The sequence below is a fragment of the Euprymna scolopes genome, chromosome 2 (assembly GCF_053919585.1).
Source record: "Euprymna scolopes isolate OS-2025 chromosome 2, ASM5391958v1, whole genome shotgun sequence".
Taxonomy (NCBI): Eukaryota; Metazoa; Mollusca; class Cephalopoda; order Sepiida; family Sepiolidae; genus Euprymna; species Euprymna scolopes.
The window spans coordinates 32,216,411-32,228,321 of NC_136483.1; the positions used below are offsets into that span (position 1 = coordinate 32,216,411).

Consider the following 11,911-nt stretch of genomic DNA (forward strand, 5'->3'; position numbering starts at 1 on the left):
TCATCATCATCATCTTTTTCTTAAAATGTATTTCAACAAAAACTTTTAAACCTTCCTCTTTAAATAAGAGCTAATATTTCATGTTCTTTTTCAAGGAGATGAAGAAGAAGAAGAAGAAGAAGAAGAAGAAGAAGAAGAAGAAGAAGAACAACAACAACAACAACAACAACAAGAGATTTTCCTAAATATAACTGGTGGTCTCGAACATATCAGGTATATCTGTTTCTGTCACAATAATGCCATAAATTTAATTTCGACCTCTTAATAATCACATTATGAAGAAAAAGAAAAGAAAACTACATCAGCCTATCCTCTCTTTGATACAGACATGTTATTTGACGAAAATTCGAGCTTTAACAACAATGAAAAATAAATAAAAATGATTTTATCATTTCATAACATTTTCAGGTGTCCAAATGTTTTCATTTAAATTTATTATATTTGTTTGTGCAGTCAATTAATTTAATTTAACATTATTTTATGATTTGAATTATACGTTTTCATTTTAAAAAAATGATTCGGTTTCTTTTGTTTCATATTAACGTTTACATAATTCCCTTCAGATTAATGTTTACATACTTATTATTATTCAAATTATCGGAAAGAAATTGTTAAGTTTAATTAAAATTTAACAAAAAGGTAGAATTGTGTAAACATTAGTTCAATGAAAATAAATATTTTGAGGGCTTTTTGAAATTTGGAAGTTTTTAACAGGTTGTCATATGCCGCACTGAAGAGGTCAGCAAAACATGTAATCATATACCAGCGGAGGGGGAGCAAAACAGGTAATCATATGTCAGCGGGAGGGGCCAAACATGTAATTATATGCTAGGGGGGGAGGCAAAACAAGTCATTATATGCCCTCGGGGAAGGGGGAGGGGAAAATTTTACGACCGCACCGGGCGGCAAAAATTAATGCTGCGCCATTGAGTCAGATGTTTTGATTTAGTCTTAATATGTTTCATATCCCTTTCTAATTGTACTATTTTATCCACTTATATATGTTTTCAACTTACTTGATGCGCTATCAGTTGTTACGCTCGTATTTCATATGGCGTAATGAATTTTACGAAGTAGACTTCACATATTTCGTAATGGCTATGTGACCTCCTGGATATATTCGCGGTTCTTTTTCTCGTTCATGGGCCATATTTTACGTTCATTTGCATGGATTACCATCTTCTGACCCTTACGACGTACAGTTAGTAATGAAAGTTTTCTTTTTCATTCTTATATAGTTAAATTCTCTTCTATAATTGAAGACTTGAGAAATCGGCTTATGCAAGTGATGAGCCTATTTCTATTTAACAATTCATTTAAGTTTTTGTTTCATCCTGATATAGTTGAATTCTCTTTTGTAACTTTCTAGAAGTCAGATTATGTAGGTGCTATCCGACTTCAAAAAGTTTGATGAGGTGAAATTTATTTATTTTTTTTTTTTCGGGAATTTAAACTGCATTCTTTATATATTTTTGCATTTCTTTTACTTAAAGCTTCTTTACACTATATATATATATATATATATATATATATATATATATATATATATATGTGTGTGTGTGTGTGTGTGTGTGTGTATGTGTGTGTGTATGTGTGTGTGTGTGTGTAAAACTATTATATATTAACTCTCTGCTTATATACATGTATATACTATACTATAATTATAACCCTTTGCTAATATATATATATATATATATATATATATATATATATATATATATATATATATATATAAAAACCGGTCGTACCGATTGGCTTCCTGGGTATAAATCCAATGAAACTTGTGATTATTAAAGAGTGCTCAATGCAGGACAGAGCTAGTATATAGTCTGTTTATTATACAAATATTATTGGTTACATATGTGCATGCATGTTTCAGTTGAGTCCCAATTCAAGGGCAACACCTCATCAGACGATATTAAACAGGTATCAAGTTTATATTGGTTTTTATAAGATATTTGGATGCGATCTACATTCCGGGATATAATTGGAGTGTGTACTTTGTGAATGTGGGCAGTAGGGTTTTTTGGAAGTGTGTTGATGGGAAAGAGTAATGCTGTTTCTAGTGTTTAAGTTATCATTAGTAGGGGGTCTTAAGGAGTTCTTTTCCTTGGCGGTTATTTATTGCCCTTGATTTAACATTTCCCATATCTTAGGTTGTTCTTATGGTTGCATATCTTTTATTGGTGATGACTTTAATTTCCATTTGAAAAGTGTTATTTTTAATTTATTTTTATTTTTTATCTCTGTTTTTCATTCGTTCATTTGTTTTAAGTTCTCTAGTTTTCAGAGTAAGGATGGTGACGGGGGGGGGGAAGTGCTGTTTCATGCGGTTAAGCTGTTGACAGTTGGGAGGTGTTAGAATTCTATTAGTCTGGCGGCTACTTTTCTTGCTTTGATCTAAAGTATTTTTATATTCCTATTGTTGCTACTACCCACATGCTAGGTTGTTTTTATGGTGGTCCTTTCTTTACTATTGACAGCTTCCTATTGATGAGTGTTTTTATTTTTTGTTTTTATTTATTAATTTATCAATTTATTTTAGATATATTAATTTACTTTTTTATTCTTTGCTGTTTTTCATTCTTTCATTTGTTTTTATTGTTTTTCGGGTTCCTTATTTATATACTTGTTTGTTTATTTATAAGATATATGTATTTATGGTCGTGTTTGTAGTTATTTTAAATAGATATACGGCTCTATTAATTAGTTTTAAATAAATGTGGTGTATTGGTAGTTATATTTTTCCTTACAGTGATGTTTGGAGCAATTATTGTGGCAGATGTATATATATATATATATATATATATATATATATACATACATTTATTTTCGATGGTTATCATTTTCATTTTATTCAGGTAGTTAAATCTTTCTCTAATAGTATAATATATATATATATATATATATATATATATATATATATATATATATATATATATATTTGATAGGTTAATATGCTTAGTTCTAGAGGTTAGATCTTTAGACTATCGACAAGTAAATGGGTGCACAAATAGTATATATTTATTCATCTTTTTGGGGTATTAAGTTCATTTATCTCCATAGTTAAATTGTTAAGTTATCATTTAGGGATAATTATGTGGTTGGTTTCCTAATGTAACGTTGTTTTTCGATAATAATCTCTGTAGGTACATATCAACATATCAACTAAAAGCGCGCACGACCCATAGACTATTTTAGTTAAACGTTTTCGGATGTTTAATTATTAAGAAAGTGCACTCACCTTAATATAATTGTTGGCAAAATGTATCGGTTAGCTTGGTATAAGCGGCGCACGTTTGAGATAGAGCTGAAGGGTAACTCACTGAAACATGTATTCACATATGTAATCAATAAAGTTTGTATAATAAACATACTATATATATATATATATATATATATATATATATATATATATACATTACCTATTAATTATCAATGCATCTGGCTCACTTTTAATTATATAACTATCTATCTCTATATTTATAATTTATCTATCCATATATTTTCACTATCTATCTATCTATCTATCTATCTATCTATCTAATTGTATCGTATTTGTATCGTTTATAAGTTGTTTTTCTCCAGAACTTGTCTAACCATCTGTAACTCTATCAGCAGTCCTCGCCACATTCAGACATCTGTGTCATCATCAGTGACACGTGCAGTTCAAATAATAAATGCTTTGTTCCGGTCTGGGCCTTGGCAACGGTTTACCTGCAATACAACCTGAGTTAATCAATATGACCAAAATTAGCACTGAACATCTGAAGACTTATACGTAAGAAGCTGACATTTAATTATCTTGATAACAATATAAATAGATTAGAAAACGGATTGGACCTCGTCGTTTTTAATAATAACAACTAGCAAGACTCGTTGGACATGTAACGAAATTGAATTTATGTTTAATACTAGTGAATATTTATGACAAATGTCATTAAAATGTAACGAAACTGAATTTATGTTCAGGGGAAATCCCACGGTTAATTAATGTTATTTATTTTATCTTGATGAACTTAATGAAAGTGTAACGAGATTTGAGGCAAATAAAAACCAAAGTTCAAAGTGTGATTTTACTGATGTGTCATATCAAAGCTGGGAGCCACTCGAGGATACAGATTAAATTGATCGTTAATTGGATGCTAATTGACACCATGGGACGATTGGAAACAGTGGATTGAATAAGCAGAAGAAAAGTTGGTTATCAAAGAGAACAGTTCAACAAGTTTTGTTTACGTTAGACTTGAATATGAAGATGTAGTAATTGGCTAAAAAGTAACGTCGCGGTAATTTATTCTACAGATGCAATATATTTTTTTTCATTTGCTAAACTAAATGTTCTTATGCTGGTTATTAGTTGTGTATTAAAGCAGCACAGATTGGAAGTTTGTGACGCTTCCGTTGTTAATATTCAAATACATTCTTCTATAGAGAAAATGATTGTTCTGATATTGTTTTGTCAGATCTTATAAAATTCAGTGAGTTTAAATTAACGATTTTGGTGAAGAGTTAACAGCATATTGTATAGGAGTATGTGCCCGGATATTCTTAGTGTGAGCTAATTATGAGTCGTCTGGTGTTTTCTTAAATTTTCGTAAATTTAATAAAGTTTGACACTCCATGCGTAAAGGGAGTTTTATCTTCAATTCAATAATTTTTTCTCTGCTTTTCTTAAAAGTTTGTGTTATTAGTTCTTGTCATTTTCTTTTTTTTTTTTTGAAAACTTTTTATTCCTTTCTTAATTTTCTTGATTTTTTTGTTTTATTTTTCTATTCTTTACTTTTATTCTCTCTTTTATTATTTATTTCTGTTTTCTTTCTTTTTCCTTTTCCTTTCTTTCTCACTTTCTTCCTCGTTTTTCATTTACTTCTTTTCATTTTCCACTTTTATTATTTGTATTTCCTTTCTCTTTTTCTTTGTCTATTTTGTCGTTCTTTTATGTTTTGTATTTTTTCTTTTTCTTTCTGTTTTTCCATCTTTCTCTTTAAAACGTTGCCCCCTTTTTTTCGTTCTTCCTTTTCTTATCTTCTTTCTTTCTTTCTTTCTTTCTTTCTGGCCCCTTTTCTTTTTTTTATTTCTCCTTTCTAGATTTTCGTTCTTCTTTTCTTTATTTTACTGTTTCACATTCTTTCTTGAATATCTTTTTTAACTGCATTCATCGATCAAAGTAATTAATGCGTGTCCACCCCATTGTTGTCACACGGCGTCCGAGACAAATAATATTGTTATGCCTGAGAGTTTTCAGATGTTATCAAGCAATGATTGCTGTCCATAAATATAAAATCGACGAAACGCATCATTTATAACATAAAAATAGCATTATTTATATTACATGAATTTATAGAAAAAAATCTGACGTCAGGATAAAATATAACATCAGCACTCCCGTTATGGCTCGAATTCAACTTTTAAACTGCAATCGGTGATACCGCCATACTTGATACGCCCATTTTATTGTTTGTATTAGAAATTGATTGAAAAGTAACAAAAAAAGGGCATAAACAATGTATTTCGATTCAGAACAGGAAACTATACGATCCCCTGTACAAAACAGAAAAGGAATATAAGGCACTTTCCTCTTTGTTAATGCATACACTTCTAAGTATTGCTTGAAAGATGGGGGGGGGGACCTTAAGCCAGGTTTATGCGGATCTGATAATCTCGACGTCTTTAAAGGAGGTCCTCTTAATAATATTTGGAAAAAGAATTTTAAGTCGCAAAAACTGTGTAAAATATATATATATATATATATATATATATATATATATATATATTTGTAGTCATCCACATACAGTGCTGTTTCGTTGTACCACAACTCATCAGTGCGGCTAGACTAGTACCTTTCCCTAGCCAAGGATTGAACCTAGAACCATCCAGTTCATAGTCGGCAGTGCTACCTATCGACCCTCGGGAGCGGCGCCCGCAAATGACCTCAACAAATGTCTATTTCCAACAAACATTCATCCACCACTTTTATAGTGTTCAGGCCGCTGATCTTTATTTACAAAGGGCGAGCTTTGCAATTGAAGCCAATTAAGTAGCGGGTGAGATTATTTATGACAGTGCTCTACCCAAAGAGGGAATGGCTTAATATGTATATATATATATATATATATATATATATATATATATATATATATATGTCTATCTACCTATATATATATATATATATATATATATATATATAGGTAGATAGACATATATATATAATTTAAAGGGGGTTAGAACAATAGTCTAAAGAGCCGATTGTATTTTAATGTGATAGCAAAATTATTAATTTAATTAAAATACAAGAAAGGAACAGTGCTCGTTGTAATGCAGATATATAATAAGCTCAATAGGCAAATATCCTAGAGCTACTTTAATATTTAGTAATGTGATTGATAATTTAAAATTCAAATTCAAATTAAAAATTAAAACTCTGTTTCATAAGAAGGAACACAACAAAGTCAATAATTTGTACGATCGTTTCGAAAACGATGTTTTTTTATTGCGATAGACATTAAGTAATGGACATTAATTTTGACATACAGTTTTTTTTAAAACAAAGTCTCCTCATCAGCAAAAGTATTGGGTGTTTTTTTATATATAAAAGACACCATAAATAAACCTAGCATTTTTTAAGCAAGGTAGATGTATCTGTAAAATATTAAAATACAAAGGAAAATAGTTACTTATTAATGTTATATATACGTTTTATTTGTTTTACATAAGCATAAATGTGTCGCTACAAATTTATGAGCATGTTTCAGTCAGCTTGTTACAAATAACTAGAGACTAAACTTTTGTAAAAGCAATAAAACCTAAAGTGGTCTGTAGCTACTTGTAACTGGTTGGCCGAAACATGCTTATGAATGTGTAGCGACATATTAATGCTTATATAAAACAAATAAAAAGTATACCTTGCCCTACTTCGGTATTGAGCACTTGTATTAACCTCGTTAAAATTTCATTGGTCACGTTATACTATGATGTTTATCGGCTTCCTAACATAGTTCCCATCATGCAATTCCTGTTGAAGTGCAAAAGCTTATAAAGATTTGCAAAGTACACAAGTAAATCAGATATCAGTTAAAAAATATAAAAACGTTTTGAAAAAAAAAGTTGACTAAATGATGAAAAAATTATAGCGATGCAAGCGTTGCGTAATTTGTAACTGTTTATACGGCCAAGTATTAATTCTAGTGACAAGGAAAAAAAAATGCCGATCGAAAACAAAGCGGATAAAAACTAATGTTATTTCTCTAAAAAATGTATAGTTAATCATATGCATTTAAAAAGAAAACGTTTTAAGGCACTTCTCTTTGGATAAATAAATAAATCGTGCCTCATTATTATTGGAAATGCTGAATACTTCGAAAACTGTCAGTCTATTGTGTCACAAAATAGTATAATGATGATTGCTCCAAAAGTAATGTCTCCTATTATATATTCGGCCCGAATGAATCAGAAGCAATTACAAAGTGCATTGTTATGATGACTGAATTTATGCATTTATGACCTGAAAGTTTCATCTCTGTGTTGCAGAGATTGACGGCGTTAGACTCATGGACATGCATCAGAAGCAGAGATGCGTCATTAAATGCAGAAAAAAAATAAATCGTTTACACAGCCGATGTAGTTTATGTTAGCACAGGTAGAAGATGAGTTCGTGGATTTCAGAGCGGCGACAGAGATGTAAGTGACAGGGCGTGCTCTGGATTTTTACAGCCGAGGTATTAAAAAAAGGATTGAAATGTGCATTGATAATGGTGGTAACTATGTAGAAAAATAAATCCTGGTGCACAAAAAGGTCGCTCGTTTTAATGGTACCACTCTCGTCTCCGCAGGTCTTTAACATGATATTTTTTTTTAGTTAAAAATAGTAGGCTATACTTTTGGAATGACACTTGTAATTTAAGGGATTTTAATTGCATGGCTAATGTGACATTCACAGAGACATGTGCAATCATCAACCTATATGAGTGAAATATGTTCTATCAGTGCAAAAGTTTGGGTTGGTTTGTAGAAAGTACATTTTAAAAACCATCGTAATATATTTCATGCATATTGTTATTACTTAATTCGACAGTTTTCTTTTTAACGTTTTTGTTCAGATTATTAAAACATATTCATATATTTCTGCAATATTCTCAGCAATGTGACGTGAAAACGACCTTCTTTCGTCACCAGAAACGGATTCATCTTCCATCATTATAATATTCGTCCTTACACAGCACTACTGACTAAAGATCTTTTTGTAGAATTTGACTGAGAAATTTTTACCCCATCTTGCATATTTTCCTGACCTAGTCCCCTCGGGTTATCATTTATTTTGAAGATAAAAAAAACATTTAGATGGTCTTAGTCTGACATACGAAAAGGAGATTGAAGATGAGTTAAATTCATATTTCACATCAAAATCTAAAAAAAAATTTATAAGCTCGTTGACGTGTGGAATCAATTTATAGAACGAAAATGTTGTTGTTGCCATGAATAAAGATTTTCAAATACACAGTTTCTCATTTTAAAGATGAAATTTTAAATAAAACAACTACTTTTGCACCGACCTGATATGATGGAATAGTGCAGCCACATCTGAGAAGGTGCCGCTCAGATTCTATTTTCTTGGCATAGTACAAATATGACTTCACAATCTAGTGGGTTTGATTTCTTCTATATCATAGAAAACATCAAATAATTTCATACTTTGTCATTATTCCCATGGAGGATACTTAACAGAGCTCCAATCGCTGCCCCCCCCCTTGTACGACATTCAAAGCCAGAACACGTCCTGTTAAGTAAATATGTGACGACAACTCGCTAAAAATGACATGCTGTAAATTTTCATTATTTAAGACGAGTAAATATTCGAAAATAACTGATTAAATATTTATTAAAAAGCTTTCTTCTTTCATTAACTTTAGTATTTTCATGGTGTTAGTTGGTTCTGTGTTATTTGATTTGCAAATCAGAATATCTTTTATTTCTAATACGTTAATCACATTTCCTTAAGCATAAAAATGTCTGCATAGTAAGAAGTAAAATAGTCAGAGGTTTTAGGGTTAAATACATAAAAAAAAAAAATAATAATGAGAGTAATTACGTCACAAAAATTAGATTTGTTGGCCAGATTTTATGGCAGGGATATTTTAGTCTCGTCTAACTTTTGTGCAATTTACCACACTTTCTCTCTTTTATTCTCTTATTCTGTATGTCTGTCTCTCTGTATGTCTCTCTCTCATTCTGTATGCACTCGCTGACACATACAAGTATCTTCTTCTTCTTCTTCTTCTTCTTTTTCTTCTTCTTCTTCTTCTTCTTGTATCATGGCATGTTCATTAGCGTAGCTCAATTTTGCTATTACAACTATGTCTATGCAGAGAAAGTAACATTGAGAATAACCACACAAAATATTTTTTCCAAAACTCTATCGTTTTTTGAGCGATTGAATTTAAAGATTGAAAAAATTCAATATTCCGTCGCTATGTCGCCAGATGCCGGTGTAAAATGAAAGAATAAGCATGCCGATTTTGAAGAGGAAAATGAAGATAGTGTAAGCAATATTATTTTCTTTTGTTTGTAATATCTATGTCTTTTTTCAGAAAACTAAATAAGAGTCGATAAAAAAAATAAATCCTGAAAAAATATTTCATTTAAAATAAATTAAAAAACAATAATCTAGGGCTTTATTTTAGCTGGGTAATTTTTTCCTTGTACACCGTCAAGTAATCGGTTTCATTTTCATGTTTACTCAGAGACTCACGTGTGTTTACTGCGTTGACCGGCTTAATTCAAATATAAAAATAATTACATTTTGCATTTTATGTTTTAAAAAACTTTAATTATTAAGAAAAACAAAAGTTATATTTTAAATCTTTGAGCTATTTAATAATTCTGTATTAAAAAAATATTTCTTTGCAAGGCTATTTCTCTGAGAATTATTTCACTTGTGTTTTATACTGTTCGGTATGTAAGACAATAATTTTTATTTCTTTATTTGATATTTATCTTTTTTTCCTAATTTCATTTTTAATTCATAATTTCCTTTGTTTAATTTCTAACAATATCATAAAATATATTTTTGCAGATATTTTTCTAAACGAACTATTTCTACGCGTAGTACTGATTCTACAAAATTTGCGGGCCCAACTTCTCCATTAAATACAACATAACTCCCTACTTTCCGCCAAGTTATCAAATATAGTTATTATATGAAGAATTCTCATCCAACTTTAAATACATTTGTTCTTTCAAAATTAATGGCAAATGACATTATAGATATTTGGAAGGCAGTAGATCCCCGTTTGTCCCTATTAACTGAAATGTAGATTGTACACAAATTGCAGGACACATGCTTTAAAAAAGCTAAGCCAATAAATAGAAAATATTTATCCACATTTGCCAAAAATGTCCTTGTCAAAAAACTTTACAAATTATTTGACATTTCATCTTGTTCGTGTGACCTGCCAATTGCAAGTAATAACAGCCTCCAAAAATTCAGCAAACGGTTTTAAGAAATCTTCGATTTAATGCTTTTGCCATTTTGCCGGAAAATATTTGGTTTTTCAATGTTAAAATCAGACAAAATGGAAGTGAGAGAAGGCGTTATAAAAAGAATTAAGAATTTTAACAATATAAGTAAACATTTATTTATATAAAACTGATCAAATTGTTTACGTCGATTTATACGCCCATTTTAAATTTTTATTTTAATAAAATAAAAAATAAAAGTTGTGTTCATTTGTTCAAGGCAATAAAACAATTTGATTTCTCTGTTCTTTTTCAGCAGTGGGAACCAGTGAAAAAGCGTTAAAAAATTTTGATGCTTAACATTGGTCACATTTAATAGACCTTTCTTAAAGTGGAGTGTCAGAGCCAACATTGACTGGAGAATTATCGGATCATGAACTTCAGAAATTAATGATGAGCGGCAGAAAGCCAGAGTTACCCGATTTGCATGCAAATTCACATAGTGTCGAAAGGGCCGTAAAATTAACATCCAAAACCTGCCAATCAATCTATGGACTTGAAGCAAGACATAGACATATAATTGCTAACGTTTTATGACATGAAATGAGGCATTTTTTGCTTCAAAAGGGAAGAATTTTTACATCATGTTAAAAAAAAGCTTTATTTCGTACTTTTGTGTTTTATACAAGCATAGACAACTTCCTAGAGGAAGGTAAACAATTTGTTTTAGTTTATATAAAACTTTTTCTCCAAAAAGAATTAAAACATTTGTTTTTTTTTTCTTTGACAACAAAAAGAATTGATTATTTTTGTTATCTGTTACAGTTATAATGCAATAAAGTAAAATGCGGCATTTTAAAATATTTCGCCGGAGAGCAATGATATTTTTTTGAATTTTTAGCATATCAGTCATTATATAGTTTATTTACATAAATAAACACACTACTTATTATGATTAAAAATGTAAAATAATAAATAATTTCATATAAATCTTCAAAAGATAATCACTTTCCCCTGTATCAAAGAAGACAATCTTTAAAATCAAATGCTCATCTAACGGCTGATGTTAGAAACTTAGTTTTTTTATATTTGTTCTCTTCATATCTTTGTGCAACTTTCTCTTCTCCGACATTTTTCATTTTCCAAAAAAGTTGAAAATCGACCTACTCTAATATTCATGCCGTGGATGAAATCATAGTTAGTGTTCTCCACAGGCTTTGGTCTATTGCTGGTCCGATTCCTCTGAAGACATCACATGATTTTGAATTTGGCAAAATACATGGAGTGGGTTGCCGCAGTGGCATCTGACTCGCCTGTTTGCACCTATCTGTTGTCCTTAAATCATCCACATAGGTGCAGTCGAATAACGTAACTCTTAATATCATAGAACTGTTGACCCGTTAGAGATTCATCCTCCTCCATGGCCATCCAACATCTGACGTCATCAGAGTTAACT

At 30.4% G+C, this 11,911-nt stretch overlaps 1 long non-coding RNA gene across 3 annotated transcripts in view; it reads left to right on the forward strand.

Annotated features, from left to right (window-relative positions):
• LOC145290531 (uncharacterized) overlaps positions 1 to 11,278 on the forward strand; it is an 87,001-nt gene extending 75,723 nt beyond the window's left edge. For 2 of the 3 annotated variants that reach the window (XR_013869321.1, XR_013869322.1), the window contains exons 3-4: positions 96 to 213; positions 10,772 to 11,278. This is a non-coding gene — a long non-coding RNA (uncharacterized LOC145290531). The remainder of the gene's footprint in view (positions 1 to 95; positions 214 to 10,771) is intronic. The other variant, XR_013869320.1, reaches the window with a different exon arrangement.
• The last annotated feature ends 633 nt before the right edge of the window (positions 11,279 to 11,911 follow it).